The sequence below is a fragment of the Rhipicephalus sanguineus genome, chromosome 4 (genome assembly GCF_013339695.2).
Source record: "Rhipicephalus sanguineus isolate Rsan-2018 chromosome 4, BIME_Rsan_1.4, whole genome shotgun sequence".
NCBI classification, from domain to species: domain Eukaryota; kingdom Metazoa; phylum Arthropoda; class Arachnida; order Ixodida; family Ixodidae; genus Rhipicephalus; species Rhipicephalus sanguineus.
The window spans coordinates 126,922,254-126,947,182 of record NC_051179.1 but is presented as its reverse complement, the minus strand read 5'-3'; the positions used below and the strand labels follow the sequence as shown (position 1 = coordinate 126,947,182).

Here is a 24,929-nt window from a genome sequence, read left to right as displayed (position 1 = left end):
GAATACCCAACACACAGACTGATTAGTTTTATTTAAACCACCCTTTATTCAACGCACCGTTACTGTACACACATCTGACACGAGGACGGTGGCTCGCTCGTTAACGGGTGTGCCTCGCTTTGACAGATCTATGGCACTACGGTGGCGGTGACTCCCCATGTAACACAAAACTTCTAAAAGACGTCTCGAAACGGCTGCGGACGGCTATAGACGTCTTGGTTTAAGAGAAGATCAAGAATAGACATTTTTGCAAAATAAAGCACTCGCCTCTCAAATATGCCTGCGTACTGTTTATTACCGTTTTCAACAGCTACGACATAGCCAGAGTGTATTCTGCCAAAGAAGTCCACAACGTCTACTTTGAGACATTTTTAGACATTGTGGGGGAAAGTGCGCGCGCAACGACTATCTAAATGATTCTTCAAATGTTTTGTCCACGAGCGCAAAGACGCCAAAACGGCATGTCTAAAGAGCGGTGAATGCATGTTGCTTTAGTGAAAGAAGAGACGCAGAAAACAAAGCCCTCAAAATAATTGGTTTCGCTCCGCAACGCGGGTTTCTATCAGCAGGCGGCTAAGGCCGCGCAACGCTCGCGCAACAGAGAACGACAACAGAAGCAAACGCAGGCAAGCCAGGCAAGCATGCTACTGATGCTACGCAGTCGGAGGCTCGGAGGCTCGAAGCGGGTGTTGTCGAAGCGCGCATGTCAGCGCATGCTCCTAGTGGAGATCAGTGGTTTACCCCTGCATTCAAGAACATCTTTTCACTCGGCGCTCCACCCTGACTCAATGTCTATGGCAGATACACCTAGTGGCAAGAATGTTCACTAAATATTGAGCAATAGGCGGGATCACTTTGTGAAAACCGTTGTGTATTTTCTGTTGAATGGTGACGCTGTGCTCAGCTTGATCAAGTAAATGGTGAGGCTTGTTTCAGGATACTTGTTCCTTCCTCCCCCTTTCCCCTCTTCCTCCACTAGTTCGCGCCAGCCGCCAGGCGCCAGTTCGCAGCGGCTCGGCTCTATCGGCAGCAGAGCTAGGCGACGGCCGGCGGTCATTTGCGTTTTGTGTAGCGTTGTCAGCTTTTGTTTGTGAACGGATGAACGGATTACGGGCTGTTTGGCATCAAGTAACGGTGATCATACTGTCTGTCGCATATTTTCCATCAGTGTTTGGTGAAACAAGCTTTACTATGCTTTTTGCGACGGTACGTTCGTTTCAAGAAGCGATTGTTCTGCTCACAGCCTTCGTTGCAGCCAGACAAACAGCTAAGAACGTGTGCACGTTCGGATAGAGTGCTTTTTTCGGTAAGTGCACCTGACTTTTCGTCGTTTTTACTGATAGGTTTTAGAATTGTGATTAAAATGTGAACAGTTCTTTGCTAGGTTGAACCGCGTGGTCGAACTCGAAACTATACGCGCCGGTGCGAATCGTAAGCCAGACTGACTCGCCCTATTTTGAGTAATTATGTTTTGCGCGTTACAGCTCGTGGCTCCACGCACGCACGCTAGTGACAGGCCGACATAGTTTAAGCAAGCATGCTTACAACTATGCCGGCCTGTCGCTGACAAAGTGCAAAGCTTCTACCGTATAGGCCTGACTGGCTGCCCAGGCGGCGCTGCGAAAACGGTGCTAAAAAGCGCCCCCTACGATAAGTTCTTTGGTTTCGAGTAGTCAGACTGGCGGCCGCATGCAGCACTAAGATCAGATGCGCAATGGAGCCGCCGCTGTCGGTTGTGCTGCGCTTTAGATCTCGGCCAATTTCTGGCGTGGCTGAGTTCTTCAGGCCAAGCAATCTGCGTAAACGCAGGAAGCTCGTCAACGTCAAGTATGTTTACGACGTGCAGGAGATTGAAGGAACCATTTCGGCGCGCTGCAACTCGCAAGTGCAGCGAATCTCATACGACGTTGAACTCGAGTTAAGTTTTACGAGGCATGCTCGCGCGATTAACGACAGTGCATAAACGAAAAGATTGCTGTTAAGAAAGCCGAAATGATTTGCATTACACGACGAAACGGAATCAAGAAAGGTTCAGTGACGAAGGCTAGCCGTCGGCGGCCCGAATGAGCGCATTCGCGCCGTGTGCCGTTTTCTGCCGCATTCAGTCGCAAACACACTTTTTCCCCATGCACGGTCGTAATTTTCAACATTTGCTTCTAGGGAAGTCGTCAAATTCTGTCAGCGTGCGGTGGCGGTCGAGAAGCGACGGCGCGCAATGTTTACAGCCGGCCGCTGGAAGCAGCCGGCTGTAAGCTGCCGGAAAAATCGTAGGCACATGGCATCGTTTTTCTCGTTTCCCACGAAATGCCGGCTGCATATCCTCGTGATCGCCGTCGGCAGCCACGGCGTGCTGTCTGGACTGCACACAGGGAATATATATATATATATAAACGCGTGCACGCGCGTACGAAAAGTAATCGGCACGTTACGTTGCAAACCACGTTTTGCTCGCGTACTCCACGCGTCGGACGGCACGTATCCAGCGGTTCCGTCGCTCCACTTCGTACGGCTTTCAGGGGAAGCAGTAAAACCGCACATTAGTATCCTTACCCCCATGTTCGAGGCAATTAACCACGCAACAATAACGGCGGCGACCGCGCTTCGGGACCGCGCGCTGCTCAGAGCCGTCGCCCGGACCACCTGCTTTCGGCACGGTTTGTCGAAGCAGGGATCGCTTGTCAAGCATGTCAGACTCTGCAGGCATAGCGGACAAGTTCCTGCGTACGTTTTAAGCACTTTTTGAGCCTGAAAACTAGGCGCAAAATTAAGTAAAACGCTCAAAGCAACTGAGAACTGCGTAACTCACCGTTCGGCGTCCATTTTTGACTACCCAAGCAACTTCGGCGCACGCCACCAGGCTCCGCCACAGTACTCAAAACTCCAGCGCGTCAGCCCTATAGGCGCCTCGCCTGTAGGTGTGGTTATGATTGATTGTCGTTTCTTTATACATGACATCATTTTATCATATCTGTAATTGGAAATGTTTCTTTAGAGTGACTTGATGATCTGTTATTTGTTGTAAATCCTGCGTAGCTTACTTGCCTTCTCTGTATGCAGCTTTTCTTCACTGCTGTTTGTGCAAGATATTGGGCCTGAGACCACGCCAGCTAATGCGGAAGCCAGTGCAGTTTCTTTGACGAGACTTGGAGTGCATTCATGCAGAATTTTATTAGGGGCGTAGCTACTCTTAGTCTAACCTTGTCACGTCTCCGTTGTCCGGCGTATCTCCCGGCAGCCGGCAGTAAACGGCAGTATCTGTCCGGTGGTGGTGGTGGTGTGCGGCGTGACCACCCTTACTGCGCATGCGCATACCCTCTCCACACACCTTCTCTCCACTCCCCCTCTCCCATAACCAGTCTTAAAAGCGGAGGGGGCGTGCACACATGAAGGCTCCCTAAAGACAATGCGCTGCGACAGTACGTGATATGTATCGCCCTCTCCCCTCCTACGCTTCCCCCTCTTTCTCCTCTCCTACGCCCCCCCCCCTATCTTGCCTCGCGGCGCCAACGCAGGCAGCGTCGCGAGGCAGCGTCGCGGCAGCGTCTTGATTGAAAAAAATTGCAGTGGCTTAGCTCGGTTATGCCAGGATATACGTAGCGTTAGCAAAGGTTCAGCTGATTATTCTGAGCTTTCCAGATTGTCTAGGATTAGCTTGATTGTCATGCTTACTGCTGCTTCAATGACACACATTCGGCCACATCGTTCAGAACCGGTAAACCTGGCGGCATGGCCGGGTAACGATACCCATTGGTAACGCTAAAGAGCGGAACGTTCCGCTTAACGAGAAAGTTCTTGCACGTTGTACAAACCCGCGCCACGGTTTCACCCCACTCAGGCGCCGCCACTAAACTCAACGTTTCACGCATGGCACTACTTAGCGGCGTCAAATCTTTCATGTGCCATAGTCTTTCAAACACGTCGCATACGTATCCAAACGGAGTGTTTGCGAAGTCCGTCTCGAAGGTCCGAGTCGCACTGGCGCTTTCGCTAAGTTTCACAGTATAGGCAGTCGATCGGCGAGCCTTGACGTCATCGACGGCGTCTTGTTGTTGCTGCTGCAGAGATGGTTGGGCACGTCGCTCAGCATCCTGGCGACGCCGCTTTGCTGGACGTTCCTCCCTTTCCTCCAGTGTCTCCGCAGCACGTTTAGCCTTCCTCTGTTCATTCTTCGTACACTGAACCGCTAATTGCCAGGCAACTACTTCGGGATCCGATGACATAAGCTTCTCGGCTCTTCTGCGCCGTTGAGCAGCATTTGCGATCTCTTTCTCCATGGCGTTATCCACCTGCAAACGCCAGTCAGAGACATAAGCTATCAAGCGGCACCAGCGAATTGTCAGACGGCGACTGCACAGCGAAGGCGAACAGCTGCGCGCCGCCATGGCTACGACGTCACCCCTCTCGAATGCGCAGAGCAGCAGCGGCGAGTCGCGCTCGTCGGCGCCAGTCTGTCTGCCCGGCCGACGCCGCTCCTCTCGCTCTCCGCCACCAGCAGCGGCGGTGGCTGAGAGCGCGTGAGATGCCGGCTCCGCACTCACCCTCGCGCATGCGCAGCACGGCTCATGATGACCCACGCGAAACCAGCTGAGGCTAGGCAAGTGTAGCTAACGCTACAAAAACCGACCGCTCGCGCTGCACAACCGTTCACTGACCACCCCGTATATATATAGGCACTGGATTTTGACCTCCAAGGTAGTGCGTGTGTGCGATTTCTCCTGTGCGTGATTAAACAATGAAAATTCACAGCGTACATGTAAAATTAAAGTGAGCTGCAAGTCGTCATAACTCCCATCGAACCTTTAGTATAAGCGCACCCGATCTCACGTCGGTGATGATGTACTGGGCAGAATTCACGGAAGATTCACGGTTTACCGATGAACCTCCGCAGCTTCGCCCACTCATCGTCATTCACTCCGTGGATATGCTGTGGTTTTTTTACGTTGCTGCCGTGCCACTCAGCTTCACCTTGTGCGGTCACCTTCCGACGTGTTTTGTGCCACATTTGGTTGTGCTTTATTCATTAAAGGGGCCCTGCAACACTTTTTGAGCGTGCTCGAAAAGCGCTGCCGATCGGTAGTCGAGGCTCCCGAGAACACGCGAGCCAAATATTATAGCGATGCGCACGGCCTGGAATTTACAATAAATTCTCAAAGTCAGCTGAAAATCGCTCCCTCTTCTCTCGACAAATGATGTATTAGTCCGCAAAATATGACGCGATTGTCGGCAGTTCCACCATTGGCTGATGTTATAATCACGATAACACCCTCATTATTACTTTCGTTGTTAATTTTGAGTTCAATAAGTAGATAATATGTATGTTTATATTCTGTTATCGCGTTAAAAACACCGAACATTAATATCAGCACTTCCGGTCTCACCGACAGCTCGTCTGCTCGTAGTTGCGTGGTTCCGTTTTCTTCGCCATGCGCAGTGCCGAAAACGTGAATATTTCTGTGCTTTTGACCATCGCCGGTTGCCGTTGAGAGTGGCAGCCGTTCGAGTGTTGCCTCGTCAGCTGGGAACTGCATCGTCGGCACGTTCTCACGACCGACCGAGGCAGGGGCGCAGCATGTCTCCGATAACAATGTTGGCGTACGGTAATGGCGGCGCTTCGGGGTCGTCTGCCAGTGCCGTCTTACGAGGCGGTGTATCGGAGTATGGGCCGAAACCGATCTCAGCTGTCATTCGTTCCAAACGAGCGCGCAGGTTTGCTTCCATGGTTGGCAGAGCGATGAAAACACTACGGCGTTCGAGGTGCACACCCAACGTTACCAAACCGACGCGCAGTTTTCAAGCACGCGCGATACACAGTGCGATCGGCTCCGCTCGACGAGAACGACGCAAGCCGACCGGAAGTGGCGGCACAGACCACGTGGTTGCGCCCAGACGTCAGAGAGAAAAAAAATGAAGAAAAAAATTCCGCCGGCGCTCTTGGGCGGAGCCTCGCTCCTCTGCGCTCCCTCCCTCGACTCGCTGCCTAGCTTTCCGCGCGCTCGCGGCGTTGAGTGGAGGCGAAAGCTGCGGAACGTGATTTCTCTAATTTGGTAACACCACTTAGACTTGACGGATTCGAAAAATTTTTGCGGCATATGACTCGTGAAGAGTCATACGTCAATAATGAGACTATTCCAATATAACTCAGAAAGGTGTTGCAGGGCCCCTTTAATAAAGCCGATTTGACAACATCATGGGATAATTTATTGTTGCTGAGAAGCGCGATTATTTATTTGCGCGCCATCCGCTAAAGTCATTTATGTAGTACAGTATACGTGTTCATCCATGACTGTATGACGAACGTCAATGACAAGTCATAACATGAAAATCATGACACGCATGTCATGTACAGCATGGTTTACATGCCATGCTCATGGTGCGCTGGCGGCCGTTTCGCTAGCTTGATATACACCAAAATTGGTATCTTGCGACGTGACTGTGTGACGAACATAAACAACACGAGTTAACATGAAAATCATCACACGCATGTCATGTACAGCATGACTTACGTGCCACGCTCATGGTGCGCTGGCGGCCGTTTCGCTAGCTTGATCTACCCCGAAATTGGTATTGCGTGACGTGACTGTGTGACGAACATAAATAACACACGAGTTAACATGAAAATCATGACACGCATGTCATGTACAGCATGACTTACGTGCCACGCTCATGGTGCGCTGGCGGCCGTTTCGCTAGCTTGATCTACCCCGAAATTGGTATCTTGCGACGTGACTGTGTGACGAACATAAATAACACGAGTTAACACGAAAATCATGACACGCATGTCATGTACAGCATGACTTACGTGCCACGCTCATGGGGCGCTGGCGGCCGTTTCGCTAGCTTGATCTACGCCGAAATTGGTATTGCGTGACGTGACTGTGTGACGAACATAAAAACACGAGTTAACATGAAAATCATGACACGCATGTCATGTACAGCATGACTTACGTGCCACGCTCATGGTGCGCTGGCGGCCGTTTCGCTAGCTTGATCTACCCCGAAATTGGTATCTTGCGACGTGACTGTGTGACGAACATAAATAACACGAGTTAACACGAAAATCATGACACGCATGTCATGTACAGCATGACTTACGTGCCACGCTCATGGGGCGCTGGCGGCCGTTTCGCTAGCTTGATCTACGCCGAAATTGGTATTGCGTGACGTGACTGTGTGACGAACATAAAAACACGAGTTAACATGAAAATCATGACACACATGTCATGTACAGCATGACTTACGTGCCACGCTCATGGTGCGCTGGCGGCCGTTTCGCTAGCTTTATATACACCAAAATTGGTATCTTGCGACGTGACTGTGTGGCGAACATAAATAACACGAGTTAACACGGAAATCATGACACGCATCTCATGTACAGCATGACTTACGTGCCACGCTCATGGTGCGCTGGCGGCCGTTTCGCTAGCTTGATCTACGCCGAAGTTGGTATTGCGCGACGTTAGTGTGAGACGAACATAAATAATAGGAGTTAGCATGAAAACCATGACACGCATTTTCCTCACTGACATACAAGACGATGTACGCAGCTCTTTGCTGGCTGCTAGGAGAAGAGAAAGAGGGGGAAGCGTAGGAGAGGAGAGGGCGATACATATCACGTACTGTCGCAGCGCATTGTCTTGAGGGAGCCTTCATGTGGGCACGCCCCCTCCGTTTTTAAGACTGGTTATGGGAGTGGGGGAGGGGAGAGGGGAAGTGGGGAGGGGTATGGGAGAGGGGAAGGGGAGAGGGTGAGTGGAGAGGGAAAGGGGAGAGGGGGAGAGGACATGGGGAATGGTGAGGGGAGTGGAGAGGTGTGTAGAGAGGGTATGCGCATGCGCAGTAAGGGTGGTCACGCCGCACACCACCACCACCACCACCGGACAGATACTGCCGTTTACTGCCGGCTGCCGGGAGATACGCCGGACAACGGAGACGTGACAAGGTTAGACTAAGAGGAGCTAAGCCCCTAAAATGAGATTGCGTGGTTAACACGGCGTGCGTACATGAAAGAGTCAGCTATGACTCCAATTATATTTTATATTGCCCTGCAATCATTTCGCAAGAGTGTTACGCGCGTAATTCACCGAAAGTATACACAGTACCAGTGAAAGTCGTGAGACTCAAAGAAGTTCCTAAAACAATCTCTAGAAAATATATTGTGTGCGGCAGGTATCTTCACAATAGCCGAAGGTTGGACAGTGCCTCCTTTATGCTCAAGGCATAACTAGCCGAAACGGGCCGGGCCGGGCCCAAACCTTTCGGGCCCGGGCCGGGTACGGGCCACATTTAAGAACACCGGGCCTGGCTCGGGCGGGCCGGAGCATGGTGTTTTCGGGCCGGGCCGGGCCCGGGCCGGAAAAATCGGCCCGTGCAGTGCTCTAAAACAAACTACCCCATTTGCGTCTCGTGGGCGCTGCCATCTTGGCTTCAAAAACGAACAAACAAAAACCAAAGCTCCCAGCAGCGCGCATAAGGGCGCGTGACCACCAGCAGCCAATAGCGGCCGCATCGTCGTCCTCCCCCTATTGAAAAATTCCATATGTACGGAGTCCGCAGATACGGACTTATTGGAATATGGAATGCCATATCACCGTATCATACGGATATCCGTATCTTACGGATTTCCGTATCTTACGGATTTCCGTATGATACGGTGATATGGCATTCCATATTCCAATAAGTCCGTATCTGCGGACTCCGTACATATGGATATTTTCAATAGGGAAGGACCACGGATATCTGTATCATACGGAAATCCGTAAGATACGGATATTGATCATCCGTATCATACGGAGATGCGGCACTGAAATATTTGGTCCTGCATCGCGCAGAAAAATCGATGGATATCCTAATATAACTGAAATGTAGGCATATACACGCAGCACAGTAGTGTGGATATTGGTAGTAGAGTCGCCGACAATGTGCCTTGATTCATGGCTATAGACCTGCTCAGCTAATTAATTACCACAATAAAGTTCGTGATACATATTTTGACACGTTTGAATTGTAATTTTGTTCGGTGTTGTTGCATGTTCTCTTGAAATATAGTCTGTAGAACCAGATGAAACCATGTTTATGAAGTAATTAATTGGATGCAGAATGCCTTACTTTCAGACATCATAAAAGAAGCCTCAATCAAAAAGCCAGTTACTGATATGTGTTACTGGCACAGATTGTGACTAAGTAATATGGATCTGCAAAAAGGTGCACACAACAGTTGATGGTTGTACATGCAGATGAACCACCAACGATTTATTCATTCGGCCTTCTGATGACTTTCAGCTTGCCCACCAGGTATCGGCAGACGCTCCCTTGGAAGAACTCGTTTCCCACCTGCTCCTCTGGTGGAAAGCATCTGAAATAGGCCAGAAGCGAATGCTGTGTGAGCAGAAATTTTCGCACTGAGTACAAAAACTGAAACGTATTACCAACGGGAAAGTTAGTCGGAAAGACATTGCAAGGAAAAAATGCCTGGTCTACCTCATCGCGGTTCTCAAAAATGTAGACAGGTTTTCCTTAAGACTCATAAAGCAATGGTAGCAGACCTAGTAGATGTCGCGAATATTCTCGGCCTGTGGCAGTAGCTTCCGCAGGTAGGCAACAAAAATAGCAACAACAAAAAAAAAACTCGCGCAGCGAAAATGTTTTTCTCAGCAATCTTCTTTTTGTGAGTGCATAAATAATCGGCACAGAATACCCAGGGGTGGCGCGCATCTAGTGTAGTGAACAGCTAGACCAAGCCAAAACATTTATACTGAACAGCGTCGCACACATTCCTTCACTTTTGCGCTGCTGTCATGAATGAGTTTCCAGAACTGCTCATGCTTTCACGCGTGTTCTATGACCCAAGGACGTCTAAAGGCTTTGTACAGTGATAATCAATGTGTGCGCCACACTTGTTGAAATTAAGAATAATGTCCATCTGGCGCCACCAGTGACCTCTGCTGTTTTCGATGTGCGAAAGCACTTAAGCAAATGCCGACAAAACATCATAAATTGGGCAGATTTGGCCACTTATGGCTTAATGATGCCGCACTGCACGTTTTCTGGCAGATGAAACGCTGAGGTAAAGGTCGAAATGATACAGGAAGACGTTGTTTGTGACGCCAAAAACATGTGATAGCAGGAAGCGAAATAAACGGTTCGGAAATCGCTAAGATAACTTTTTGCAAATGTTATTTAGGCATAGTGTGTGTCGAATGGGGAAGATGGTTAGAGCGTTCAATGCATGTAATGGAAGGGAAAGAAGCAGGCAGTGAGAAAGCACCTCCATGACAGCACGCTGGCCAGTCGCTACATACAGATGCTTTGTTTGGTGTGCAAGGCAAGCTATGGCAAAGTCACCTAAATCATGTGCTCGCGTTGTCTCACGTGCTCTTGATTAGCGAATAATGGCGGGATAAGTTGAGGTTGTAGGCTGCAAACTGCGTACGCATTAGCCCTTTAGAGAGCGGAAGCAGCCCACCTTCGCACACGCTCGATAAATAAAATCTAAGAATACATTTTTTTTGAAGACAGGCCACCAGAGTGAAGCTTTTCTGCAGCAAAATAATTAAAACTGTTGATTTACGCACAATGCAAGCTGATAACAACCATCAATGGCACTGAAGTGACACAGCAAGGGTCATTTCTCTCGTGAACAAAGCAAATGAGGACATATGATATTGAAACCGTGCTTTGACTGACATAAGCGCTCTTCGATAAAAAATTTGTCAAAATTGAGACGGGAGTTTTTTTTTTAATTTTATTATTTGAAAATGAGCTTTTTAGAAAAAACTCGCTTCTTTAATTATTTTTTATTCTTTTGTACTGCCTGTAGCAAAATGATATTTCGCAGAAATGTTGCAAAGGCTTTTTTCCATATTTGGCACTGTTTTGAAGTTTCTGCATGAAAGAGGAAACGCGCCTAGGCACATCAAACTTAGCAAACTTTTTTCATTCGGGCTGTGTTTGCCATTTTTTCCTTTTTGAGCACAGCATAAAGAAAGCATGAATGTAATTCACAGCAATGCGTATTAAAACCTGCAGAAAAATATTTCAACACATTTATCATCATCATCATCATCAGCCTGTCTACGCCCACTGCAGGGCAGAGGCCTCTCCCATGTTCCGCCAATCAACCCGGTCCTGTGCTTTCTGCTGCCACGTAATACCTGCAAACTTCTTAATCTCATCTACCCACCTAATTTTCTGTCTCCCCCTCACGCGTTTGCCATCTCTTGGAATCCAGTCAGTTACCCTTAATGACCACCGGTTATCCTGCCGACGTGCTACGTGCCCGGCCCATATCCATTTCTTCTTCTTGATTTCAACTATGATGTCCTTAACCCCCGTTTGTTCCCTGACCCACTCTGCTCTCTTCCTGTCTCTTAAGGTTACACCTATCATTTTCCTTTCCATCGCTCGCTGCGTCGTCCTCAATTTAAGTTGAACCCTCTTTGCAAGTCTCCAGGTTTCTGCTCCGTAGGTAAGTACCGGTAAGATGCAGCTGTTATATACCTTCCTCTTGAGGGATAGTGGTAGATTACCATTCATGATTTGATAATGCTTGCCGAATGAGCCCCAACCCATCTTTATTCTTCTAGTTATTTCACTCTCATGGTTCGGCTCCGCGGTTACTACCTGTCCTAAGTAGACGTACTCCTTTACAACTTCCAGTGTCTCGCCACCTATCGCAAAGCGATGTTCTCTGCCAAGATTGTTCCACATTACTTTAGTTTTATGCATATTAATTTTCAGACCTACTCTTCAGATCTACATTGGGAGACACGATCTCTCCAATGTTATTCACCGCGTGTTTACAGGAGGTTTTCAGAGCCCTAGATTGGGAAGAGTTAGGGATAAGAGTTAATGGAGAGTATCTCAGTAACCTACGATTCGCTGACGACATTGCATTGATGAGTAACGCGGGAGACGAATTGCAGCTCATGATTACTGAACTGGATACGGAAAGTAGAAGAGTAGGTCTGAAAATTAATATGCAACACATTTATAGTTTGCGCTAAACTCGGCCATGAAGTCTGGAAATATTGCGATGAGCAAAAACAGGACGCCTGCGCCGCCATCTTCAGGTACTTTTTTGTCGCGCTGGGAGTGTTTCTTGGAAATAAACTTTTTGGTTCCTTGCACTTTGAAAGTGCCCACATAACATATAAAAAAACCCAGACAAAACAAACAAAAATATCGACCAGACATGCATGTTCGACCTCTTGTGGAATCACCCTGAATAGTCTTTAGTTAGAATCACAGCACATAGAAACCATGCCAGGAAACCTTAGTAAGTCCAAGGGAACGCTTCCAACTGTTTTATTTTCCGCACATCATCAAAATATGCATATTTTCAGAAATATGCATGCAGGCAGGGCGCAGCGCATGCAGACTATCACACAGCACTATCAAAAAAAGCTATAGCACAGTGCTATAAAAAATAAGCATTCACTCTTGTACAAAAAGACTGAAGGAACAATGATGCATCCATCTCCTTCTGTACGTGATACACTTCAAGCTCTTCAGATGTCAATGTTTCTCTGCTTTCTACCCATGCGTTTCTCCAAACAGCAGTGCACAGCCACATGAAGCATAATGGAATGGCACGTGTGAACCCATACCATTCTTAATCGACAATACATGCTCCCTCAGGCAATCATTAATGCAGCAGCCGATTCGGCCAATATATGACTTGCCAACGCTCAATGAAATTTCACAAACAACACCCACCCTGCAACACAGAACTGGTCAGCAATCATTTGCAGTTTTTAGACATGAACCTGTTACTAAATGCTATACATTCGTGCTAATGTATAGCTCCTGTGCCCATAAGGACCTTCTGCCTTATGAATATGCTCACTCAAAAACTATGAAAAGAGCTATGCGAAACTGTGTCTCCGGTCAGCGTTATTGAAGTCGTGCGAGCACACTATGGACAACAGTTCCCAGTTACAGATTTCAAGGCTGGTAGCGCCGGCTTCCTTCGGTGGTCTTGACCAGTGTGTTCGAATCTTTGCTACAGAAGTTGAAAAGATGAAACAGGCAGTCCGAGGCCGTGCAGAAAGAGAGCACTGGTTCTCCTTTACGTGCACAAGATTGCCCACAATTCCAACAAAAATTGCATACAGGCATGATGTTCCAGTTGCTTTCTCGGCACCCAACAAGCTGTCGAAGCTATGTGCCCTTATCTTTTCACAAAAAGTCAAGCTTTTGTGCAAAAAGAAGCCCACCAGGCCAGTTCTGCGTTGCATGGTGGGTGTCGTTTACGAAATGCCGTTGAGCTGTGGCAAGTGTACATAGGCTACACCGGCCGCTACATTAATAATCACCTAAGGGACCATGTATTATCGATTAACAATGGTGTGGGTTCACACCTGCCTTCCATTGTGCTTTGTGTTGCTGCACACCACTGTTTGGAGAAATGCATGTGATAGGAAAAAGCAAGGAAACCTTAGCAAGTGAAGTGCTTGACGCGTATCACATACAGAAGAGGATGGATGCATCAGTGTTCCTTCGATCTTTCTGTACAAGAGTGCATGCTTACTTTTTCATAGCACTGTGCAATAGTTTACATGTCATGTGCCCTGTCTGTGTGCGCATTTCTGAAAAATTATGCATATATTTGGCTGATGTGCGGAAAATAAAATAGTTGAAAGTCCAGAGCCCTATCCTGTCTTTGCTCACATTTCTTCCTTATTCTCAGTTGCGCCACAAATATTTCACTAAGCTTTGTACCAACTCACTCAATGTTACACTCTGCCTTTGAGAGCACTGGCAGAAAGGGCACCGCCAAAACCACACATATCTCAAAGAAAGGTGACTTTTAAGGGCTCGTTCTTTCTTTGTTAGACACAATATTAATGACAACTAACAGACAATAATGTCAAGGAAAGTATTAGGGGTGTTATTTGCAGTAATTAGAATATAAATGTGAAGAAAGTAAAGTGGACGAAAAGAAAATTTGCCGCCGGCAGGGACCTTCGAATAACGCGTCCGATGCTCTACCACTGAGCTACAGCGGCAGTCATCCCTTCATCCACTTTTTGAAGTATATATGTGAATTTAAACCTGGGAGTGTTAGTCGGCGCCGATCGCAGCCATGACGGCGAGTGTGGAACACTCTTTTCCTGCCTGTTGGCATCACGTCACACGTGATCTTTTTACGAGCTGGCAGCTGACCAATAATCCCTCGCATACTACCTGAAGGCATCAAGTCTGCCAGAACGAGATCCTCGCTATGAGACCCTATACTTTCCTTGGCATTATTGTCTGTTGTCATTAACATATCTCAAGGGTGATTCCACGAGAGCTCGAACGTGCATGTACAGGAGATATTTTTATTTTGTCTGTTTCTTTTTGTGCTGTGTGGGCACATTCAAAGCGCATGGGACCGAAAATTTTATTTCAAAAAACGCTCCCAGCACGGCAAAAAAATATTTGAAGGTGACGGCACAGGTGTCCCTTTTTGCTTACCACAATATTTTCAGATTTCGCAGCCGAATTTCGTGAGTTATAAACGTGTAAAAAATTTTTGCTGCTGGTTTCAATACGTGTCACTCTGAATTACATCCATCCTTTTTTTATGCTGTCTTCAACAGAGAAAAAATGTGAAAAAATGGCAAACACGGCCCAAGTAAAAAAAGTTTGCAAACTTTGATGTGCCTTGATGCATTTGCTATTTCACAGAGAAACGCCAAAAAAGTGTCGAATATAAAACAAAGCCTTTGCAACATTTTTGCAAAAGACCTGTTTTCTACAGGCCATGCAAAAGAAGAAAAAAGTAGTTGAAGCAAGATTTTATATAAAAAAAAGCTCATTTCAGAAAAAGAAAACTCTGGTCTCAATTTTTACAATTTTTTTTTATCTAAGAGCACTTAAGTCAGTCAAAACACTGTTTCAATATCGTATGTCCTCATTTGCTTTGTTCGTAAGTTGGAAAATATTGTGGTAAGTATTGCATGCCGCCACATTTTTTTTGCCCCGCTGGGAGAGTTTAGAAATTTCAGTTGCATGGACACTGAATGTACCCACGCAAGACATAAAAAAAAAACCTGACAAAACAAAAATATCGATCGAACATGCATGTACGATCTCTCATGGAATCACCCTCAAGGAATTACAGATACAGGTGTGACTTCCAGTTTCTGTCATTACGCTAGAGTTCACCTCGACTACTTCGTACTTAGTCGTTGCTGTGTGCTCTGACAGTGCTTTTAATGTCACTTTTTTCTTTTCTGCATCGTTCTTATGTTGGCGCAACTGCGGTTAAAGTTGGCTATCTCTTCAAGGTAGACACGGTCTCCTACCTAGTCCGCTCAGGAGATGTACAAAATGCCAGAGAAGTATTTTGGCAGCTAGTCCTTTTCTTTTACGAGTGCGTGCCACAGTTTGCACATGGGAATTTCAGCAACCCCAATGTTATATTTACACAGCACTTGTGATAACTTGCACTCGAGGAAAGGGAGCGCAACTCCCATGTCAAAAACGGGGAGGCTGGAAATGGGCAAACGGTGTCCCAGACCATTCATGAACTCGGGAGGGTAACCTTCATCAAAAGGTCCTGCCTGCATGTTGGAAGTCTAGTCTTCAGATTTCGTGCAAATGTGAGTAGTCCAATGGAAAGGCAAGTACTTTTCTTTGACGAGTGTCAGGATGTAGGGACATGAAGTCCAGACAGTCAGTATGCGTACTCTTTTTGTAAACGTTGAAAGAATGTGCCAAGTCCCTTTCTAGAAACACATCCAAAAAGCTGGCATGTGGTCTGCCCTATCACCCCCGTGAACTGAATGGAATCTGCTTGGTTGTTTTGATGCATGGTGAAAGCTCCTAAGCAAACACTTAATCACGCAAAAAAAATCCTCCATGTAGCACACAAAAACTCTTGGCATTGGACCAAAAGTGAGAGTTATTTTGGAGCCTCTGCATTGTCAGATACACAGCAGGAACCAAGAGAGAGAGGCAACTATTGAAGAGCAGTGGACTTGCTTGTCAACAACCATGTCAATGGGAATGGAAGTGTACAGTTCTGTTCACCTACATTCGGACTAATACGACCACTGGGGTGCATGCTGCTGCTCTTGGCACTGGTTGGCCCAACAAGGAAGGTCTGCAACTGATGCCCCCGACTTGAGGAGGCACCTCAGTTTTTTGCCTGGGTAACACCTACTTAAGTTTTGAAAAAGCCCACTACAGGCAAGTACGCGACACACCAATGGGTGCCTGTCTCAGTGACCACTGTGAATCTGATGATGCAGCGGCTGGAAAAGCCCGCCTGCCCTCGCTTTTCAGCACAACACCAAGTATTATGGTGTATTATGTAGACTATTTTTTCTGAGTGATTAAGCTTGGCTGCTTTAGAAGCTTCATCACACAACTAAACTATAAAGATCTAATTGAGGTCGCAGGATAGGTGGAGGCTGACTAGAAACTGCCTTTTTGGGATGTGTTGGCAAAAAGGAACAATGGAGCACTTTCCTTCTACGTCTACAGAAAGAGTACATACATTGGCTGCTACTTCAACATTTGGCAAGCGTCATTCTGACGCTTGCCAAATGTTCAAGTACCAGCCAATGTACCAGCCAAGACGACAACTACTGACCTTGGCAAGCGTCATTCTGACGCTTGCCAAGGTCAGTAGTTGTCGTCTTGGATCGTTATGTTGTATTTGCACGAAACCTGAAGACCTGACTTCCTATATGTAGAAAAGCGAAAGGGACTTTCCGACAAACAGTTACACTCCTGCGTTCCTAAAAGATGTGGTAAACAGTTTGTCCAAAACCTCCCAGCCTGCCAGTGCCCAACAGAAGAAACGTGCTTCCATACCTCACGTGTACAGGATAAGTGAGACCTCATCATGCGTGCTGTGTAACTATGACGCTGAGGTTGCTGACATTTCTGTGAACCAACTGAGGCATGCACTCATAAGTGGAAAGGACAAGCTGCCGAAAGAAGACTTTCCTGATGTTGCTTACAAGAACCCGTGTGCAGACTGGGAGAGCATCTACACAGGGGTGATGGGCCACATTAAACAGCTGCTGTGGCAACATCGGAATGATGCGGATAAAAAACAAGTGGTGTCAAATGCTCTGGCAGTGCACAAAGCAATGACTGAGCACACTAGCACATTTACTGAGGTCTCGGACAAGGCCACGGTAATCTGCAACGGCAGCTGTGGCTATCTGCAACTCTAAACAGCGGCACCTCTCACGGCCACTAACGGCACTTGTGCAAAATGCGACACTGCCCGGCAAGAAAATCTCCACACTTGTCACCCTTACTCATTCTAGACATCCTGGCTGAATCTCAGTGTTTTCTGCCTGTAACAGAACAAAAATATGATTCAGAGACTCACGCTTCAGTGCATGAAGCTTCTCTGAGGATGATGACCTTCCTCTTTGATGAAAGAGCAGCATGGTGAACCAGGGATGCTCTAGTTGTGCAGGTTTTCGATGCGCCACAGTGCCTTTGCTCTTTCTCTCTGAGAAAGCAAGGGAGCCCTCGGTTTCTTCTGGAAGCCACTGCCACTTCTGGTTTTCCATTAAAATTCCTCGGCCAAGGTCAATCTGCACAAGGCCGCACATAAGGTCTTTAAAACTGCAAAATCTTACATTGGAATTTCTGCAGAAGCAAAAAACCGATTTTCAATAGGCCAACCCAGGCATCCTTTTTTAAAGGTAGGGTACTCATTTTGGCTGGTTGGTTCATATTTACAAGTGGAAAACAGTGCTAAAAAGACGGGACAAGAAAGGACACAGACCCCCCCAATGGCACTGTCCAATAACCAAATGTGTTTTATTCTTCCAGTCAGCACATATATACTGCACCAGTAACGCAGTGAAACAGAAAAAAAAAAAAAACAGACTCAGCCTGCGCAGAGGAAATAAAGTGATCAATGGGATGGCAATTCCATGTCCTTCAGAAGTCGGCAAATCGAAGGGAGGCTTACACATGCCTTGCCGCTATTCTTGATACGATAAGATGAGTGCGTCTCATTTCAGAAACTTATATCCACAATAGTGGCAAGGCATGTGTAAGCCTACCCTTGATTTCCCTGCTTCCGAAGGAAATAGAATTGCTGTCCTATTGATTGATGCCTCTGCACAGGCTGAGCCTTCACTTCTTTTTTTGTTTCCTTGCGTTAGTGGTGCAGTATATAAATGCAGACTGGAAGAATCAACACATCTGGTTGTTAATCAAAGCTGTGATCTCCTTTCTTGCTCCATCTTATAAGCGCTGCTTTCCACTCATAAAATGTCTTAATAGGTAAGGCTCTGCAATTACAACCTTTATTTTATTTTTTCTGAACTACCCCGATCCGCCCAATGTTGCACATGACCTTGACGATGCATGATTACTCTCTACCGTATATGAGAAAAGTACTAAGGTCATTTCAGCACAGCCACAACTCTAACTGCACAGGGAAGCAACATTAACTGTATGCCCTGGAAAGCTTCCTCAATGAAAAAGCTTAACACGAACTGCAACTGCGCAACTAAATTGAAAGATATGTCAAAATTACCTCTGTAATACACAAGATGCACAACAACAATAGAAGGGAGATGAGCCAACAATGAGACAAGTCTCATCTCCTTCTATGGTAGTTATGAATTTTGTGTATTCAAGAAAGCATGTAGCAGTTATTCCAGCATCAAGTATTCATAAAAAATTATCTTATTAAAAAAGTACTGACACAAAAATTTTACATCTCGCTTTTTCCTGTTGAAATAATCAGCTAATGACACGCTAATCACGACTGGAAATCTTGTTTGCTAGAGCACACAACGATGAATCATTTGGACACATATTTATAGCACCTAGTCGCAATTTCGGTTTCAGAGAGTGCTGAGAGAGGTGGGGTCTCGCGTGGTTTGTAAACACAGCTGGCCACATGAACGCACAAAACAGCAACGCACTCACAATGCATGCCGCAGATTGTGACTGCACGTCAGCACCGCGTTGACAACTGCTGGTTAGAGCGCACATAAGGGTCATGGCAGCCTGCACAAACTCGTGATGTAGATGGCTGTTGGTTTACATACACACCAAAGTGATTTCACAAAGCTCCATTTTGCGCCCAGTTGCATGGCACACACTTTAAAATTTATTCTAAATATGTTCTAGGCTATATGAATTATCGATATTTTGTAGATGATGTGCGTGTGTGTGTCAACACAAATCTATCATACAAGTTATATCAGCTTCAAAATTTTGTGTCAGTGCTCTTTTAATACATAACCCTTTGTCCCATCTTTTTATATTAAAGTCAGTATACCACTCAACACAATCAGGTGTATATGAGCTGTGCCACTGTAAAATCCAGAATGTGCCACATCATAGAGCTCAAGCCAAATGTATAGAGTGACCTTAGTTTCATGCTGAACAGCCATTTGGTTTTGTTTTTGTGCTTCTACTTGCCACCAAGGCATGTGCACTCTGGCCTATGTAATACTTTCTGTATGAAAGTATCATTTCACAGATAACTCAGTCTGAAGTTAACAAAATGTATTAAGTGCCACTTGCTACAACCACCCCTCCATGTAACAGCAGAATGACCGATTCTCCAATACACAACTTGTCCCACAAGAAGAGGCAACACTGACAGTGGCACATTCTGCTGGTTTTTTCAGAATGTGAAATATGTCTTCTAACAATCAAAAGCTAATCTTCAAGTCACATTGTGTGACAGAAGCGTGCGTCTCCCTCTCCCCCCCTCACAGAAAAACAGCATATTAAAAAGGAACTGAGCCACACAGCTTAAGATGAACAGGATGCAGGGCTTAAGCGAGGTGAGTCGGCTGACAATGAAACGTCCAATTATGCCGTGACAACATAACTTCCCACATAGCGAGCACTGCCAGAACGCTCACTAGGAGTGAAACAAAAGCTTGTCCAGAAACTTTTACCATGCTCTCAAAGCCACACACATTTGAAGTTGTGTAAATGTGCATATGCAGTCTCTGAGGTCAAATACTATTATTTTTGTCACATTACGCATTACTCGAGCACATCGATAGCATTTAACAGTATCACGGTATATTGTTAAAACACACCAGCTGTATTATGAATAAAACTTTTAGAGCTTTCATTATTTTATTTGAAATGAACATTCATCTGTTGAAAAGGTTAATCAGTCACTCAAAAGTAAGAGGCTTGTACCGATTCCTGCACTGCACCTATTTTAAGCGATCTTTATCAATAGGTGACAAAGTGACAAACAGTTGCTTTGTTTGAAAACACATCTCACGACAATACGTAGAGAAAGCACCTTCCCACACGATTATACACTGTGCGTGATGTCGTAGCCACTAGACAATGTCTACCCACCTATCGGAAGCATGAAATCTCTTTCACATTAAAGTGGCAACAGCTCCTCCTGCTGATCTTTTCTGTGAATTTTTCCCAAATATCACACCTTCTTTAGGAGATGAAAAATCCTTCAGGGTGTTGCTGGAGCCAATGTTTCAACACGTGGTCTTGTCTTCTTCATGATAGCAACTACCTTGAAGAAGACGAGACCACTTCTTGAAACGTTGGCTCCAGTGACACCCCGCGTTCAAGCATTTTCCACCTCCTCAAGCTTCCATCTCCCCATGAACTACTTTCTTGAGGACTGATTCATCCTGAATGGATTTCGTTGTTGTAATATAAGCAGTTCAATTATTTTTCCTCGTTTTTCACTATCGACAACTATACTTCATCTCACAAGCTCGTTGCAGCAATGTGGAAGCTATGAGGTGTAAGCAAGCCACATGCTTATGAAGCAAAACATAGCTCTACATACAACTGCCTTAGAATTGGCAAGGTCGAGACGTTCGCATTTGTTTGGCACATGCTACGTCAGAGCGATATGTGACACACTAATCCCACTTTGCACGTACGTCCTAGGACTAATTATTAAAGAGGTAACTGCTGGTGATTGTGATTATAAAGCGACGTGGCCGCATCCATCAGATGTGACCACCTGCTTTGATCCGATCTCATGATTGCTACTTGCCCACTATCTTGACATCAAAAAATAAACTACGCAATCAGCTATCACTTTGTGTCATCTCATTCTGAGGACAAAGCATAAGGTGAGTTTTGTTTTTATTATTGAGATCAGGTGCTTGTTCGCTCACACCTGCTAAGAATTTGAGAGTGTATCTTTGAAACAATGCAAAATATTCGCAAACACATTGCTGTTGAAGTGCCAGGACACAAATATAAATCAAATAAAAAGCATCACTTTAGACATTATGGGCAACAGTGCACAATGACGAGTTGAAAAATTTGACTCAGAAGGCACCCGCTTCAAGCGATGCCGCAATGCTTTGTTTTTTCCTGTGCTGCCATATGCTGGCTTTACTTGCCAAACAAGTGCCTTTAGACAAAATGGAGATGCAAAGCAGCCAGCACAGCACGGATGAATACATTAGAGAGATTTTAACTTTTCCTATTGGCTAAGCAGTCTCCACAGCAGTGCGACCAACTTGTGAGATGGGAGTATAGTTTACCTGATATTTCTGAGTTATATATATACCTTTAAAAAAACAAAGCGATTTAGGGATCATTTTCTTCGTTAGACACAACATAGAGACAACCAACAGACAATCATGCCAAGGAAGATACAGGAGACGTCATTTGTAGTAATTATGATATAAATGTCAAGAAATTAAGATCATGTGCCATGTGATATGTGATACCAGCAAGAAAAAAAAAAAAAGGATGTTCCACATTCGCCGCCATGGCTACGAGCGGCATTGGCTAACACTCTCAGGTTTAAATACACAGATATACCCAATAAAGTGTACGGGAGGACGACCATTGTCGTACCTTATTTGGTAAAGGATCGGACACATTACTTCAACATTGCAGGTTCATTCAGTCCCTGATGGTGGCAAGTTGTCCATTCATCCACTTTAATTCTTCACATTTATATCATAATTACTACAAATAACATCCCCAATGCTTTCCTTGCCGTGGTTGTCTGTTGGTAGTCATTAATGTTATGATATACATGTAATACTGGTTCACACGAGCAATTTTGACTGCGATCAGGGGCGATATGAATTAGGCTCGATCAGGATCAGGCGCTGCTACACGGTCATGTCTAATCGCGATCAGGCCCGATCAAGATCAAGACCATCACGAATCTGCGCATCGAGATCTGGCCTCAGATCGCGATTGGAATTGTCTGTACCAAACTCTATCCAGATTAGTGTTGGTCCGTGTAGCAGCGATGATTTTTGATCGCGATCAAGAAATCTGATCTGGATCGACCTTGATCACGATCAAAAGTGCACGTGTGACCCGATATTAGACACAGAAGCATCCTATATGCAGCTTGATATTTTTCAAAAAAAGAACTCAAACCATGGTGACGTTGCCCTCAATGAGACGTGTCAGTGTGGTGAGGAATGGGAATATGTTTAAAAAATGCTCAAGCAAGTGGCAACTGAGCATGCAGCGGCTTTTCTTAAAGGGGTGGTGCCATAAATTTGCGGCTTGCACATTCCTTGTGGCAAAACGTTTCTTAGTGCTCCATGAAACATGATGCATGCTCCAAAAATCAATATATTCCTGATAAATAATGTAATGCCACCTTATTTATGCGAATGACTTTGGGTTTCTGGGGGCCGAGTTAAACACTGATGTCACTGTGTAGGAAGTTTGAACACCTGGGCCCACAAAACTGTAACACACACAAGCAAACTGTCCGGACAGCCTTCAACACTTGCTAAATTTTCTCATAGAGAACATTAGTGTACGGCATTCCAGAATAGCAGAGGTGTTTGTGGAATACCAGGTTACTGGACAACGGTATCGACATCTTGTGACTTTTTGTGCAAACCACAATTATAGGCGCGTTTCTTTGTCTCTGCTGAGTGACCACGGTGAAAAATTTTTTCAAAAAGGCAACGCATTCAGTACTACACCGTTGCCGAGAACTTACTCCGGCAGAGAAGTAGAACACACTAGGTTTTTGCAACAACAAGCCGCCTCTCTCGCGATGCCACGGTGCGTGCACCCTTCCCCCAGCGGAATAGTTACGAAACGTCTCTTCATCTCGGAGGGCTTTTCTTCTGGCGATACCGGGTTGTCCCGGCCCCTACCAAACGGCTGAGGGCAGCACAGGAAAAATTGAAAAGGCGGATTCGGTGCTTGCCTGGTTTATCTTCCTGCTGCCAGGTGGCCCTACTTATTTAGCCTCGCACGTTTACGGCTACGGTAACCCGGTATGCTAATGCAAAGCGTGCGAACAAACTAACATTCTGTATTGTCACTGGTTCGCGTGATGATGTGAAGCACTTTGCAAAATACCAGCAAGCTTGGCTAGTTCGCAACACGCTGAGAAAAATGAGTGAGTGTAGGTTCGTAGCCGGCACTCTCTTGGCTTTGTCGGTGCAGCAGTGCTGTGGGTCACCGCTAATTACACGTCACGAAATCTTTCGTTACACTTCCTACACAGTGACGTCTGCGTCAGATGCACTAGCATTGGGCCTCGATTTCAAGAACTTGGGCACACTTTGGAAGCAAATTAAAATATATTATAAACATTTGCTGTGTCCAACACTTCGTGCAGGGTGTCCTTGCATACAGAGGAAGCCTACAGCAGCAGGCTTTTTATAGCCTGAAAATTTGGTGGCACCACCCTTTAAGTGTTCAGTGTAGCAGTTTGTTCTGTCGAAGAGCATGTTTATATTCACCATCTATTTTGATAGTACTGTAGCATTACATACACAAAGAATAGCATAACACAAAAGCCAGCTGCTATAGCTATACAAACACAGATGCTGTAGTCCAAATAAGATACGGAGAGAAGGGAGACTTGTAACAGCGCTGGTCCTGTCATTACGTGTCCTATTTCTTTTCATGTCCCATTTGCGCTAAAACACACGCCTGATGAGCTAACTAGCCTTATCAGAGAATCTTCTGCCTCGTCAGTATACATCCTTTCATCAGCAAGCACACAGGACTATGCTAATTATACCACTGGTAGCTTAATGTATAAATTGCATGCTGACAGTACATTCATGTGTAAACAGCAACACTCTGGCAGAATATGAAGTCTGCATGCCAGTTTTCATGACTGTACGATGTGAAACGTGGATGCTCATTGGTACAATATTACTAACAAGCAAAGGTGATGCACACGCATACACACAGACAGCACGAACGTCTCTACACTCGAGGCACGGGTCCAGGTTACTGTTTCATCAAAACTACGTTTAACTAACTCAAGCCACAGTTAATTGCTAATAAACATTTCATGAATTTCTGCTTATTACCACCACTTCGACGCTAGGCAAGCAGAAATAAGCCAAGTTGCAAGTTATATCGCACACGAACGTGAACACGATGTTGACAAACTGTAAATCGCGTTGCAGATTTTAACAACGATGCAACGCAAGTGCCGCTCACTACAATACACATAACAAAAATCGATCATCATACACATGCATATTCTCTCGGTTGTTACATATTTGCTTCCGTACGACCGTGCCAATGCGCCATGGCTCTGCTCAAACGAGCGTCGTCAAGGCGAATCGGTAACGCGCACAATGTCGGTCACCATAGAGGTGCGTAAGGCTGAGTCTTTACAACGTTTCGTCCGTATGCCGTAACACAGCATTGCACTAAGTTGCATACTTTGCAAAATATCCTGTGCCACTTACCTTTAGCTTCTTTCATGCAGCGGTGCAGTAGGCAGCCACGGGAGTCGGCCATCACATGCGGAGTCTTCCGCCGATTCCTTGAACAGCTCGTACTTGACCGAAGCTCCAAGAACCACGAGATTGCGCGCAAGCTTTACAATTGCACAAACGATGGACGGCGCTTTCGCACACGAAATTAATGCTTTTGCCTTGAAGTTCCAGTGGACGTAACGAGACGCCGAGCGTGACAACACAAAGAAAGATAGCATATTGGCTTTGGCTGTGGATGGATTTGCTTACATTTTTCTGTTT

At 45.9% G+C, this 24,929-nt stretch overlaps 2 protein-coding genes and 1 long non-coding RNA gene across 6 annotated transcripts in view; all 3 read right to left on the bottom strand.

The window, feature by feature from the left end:
- LOC119390650 (gastrula zinc finger protein XlCGF57.1-like) overlaps positions 1 to 24,929 on the bottom strand; it is a 504,324-nt gene that overhangs the window by 39,919 nt on the left and 439,476 nt on the right. The window lies entirely within an intron of this gene.
- The window catches only part of LOC119390659 (gastrula zinc finger protein XlCGF57.1-like), a 447,432-nt gene that overhangs the window by 311,831 nt on the left and 110,672 nt on the right, over positions 1 to 24,929 (bottom strand). The window lies entirely within an intron of this gene.
- LOC119390664 (uncharacterized) lies at positions 9,300 to 24,751 on the bottom strand. The gene is made up of 3 exons (XR_005183438.2): positions 24,639 to 24,751; positions 17,336 to 17,546; positions 9,300 to 9,352 (listed from the first exon to the last, which is right to left on the bottom strand). It is a non-coding gene; the product is annotated as an uncharacterized LOC119390664 (long non-coding RNA).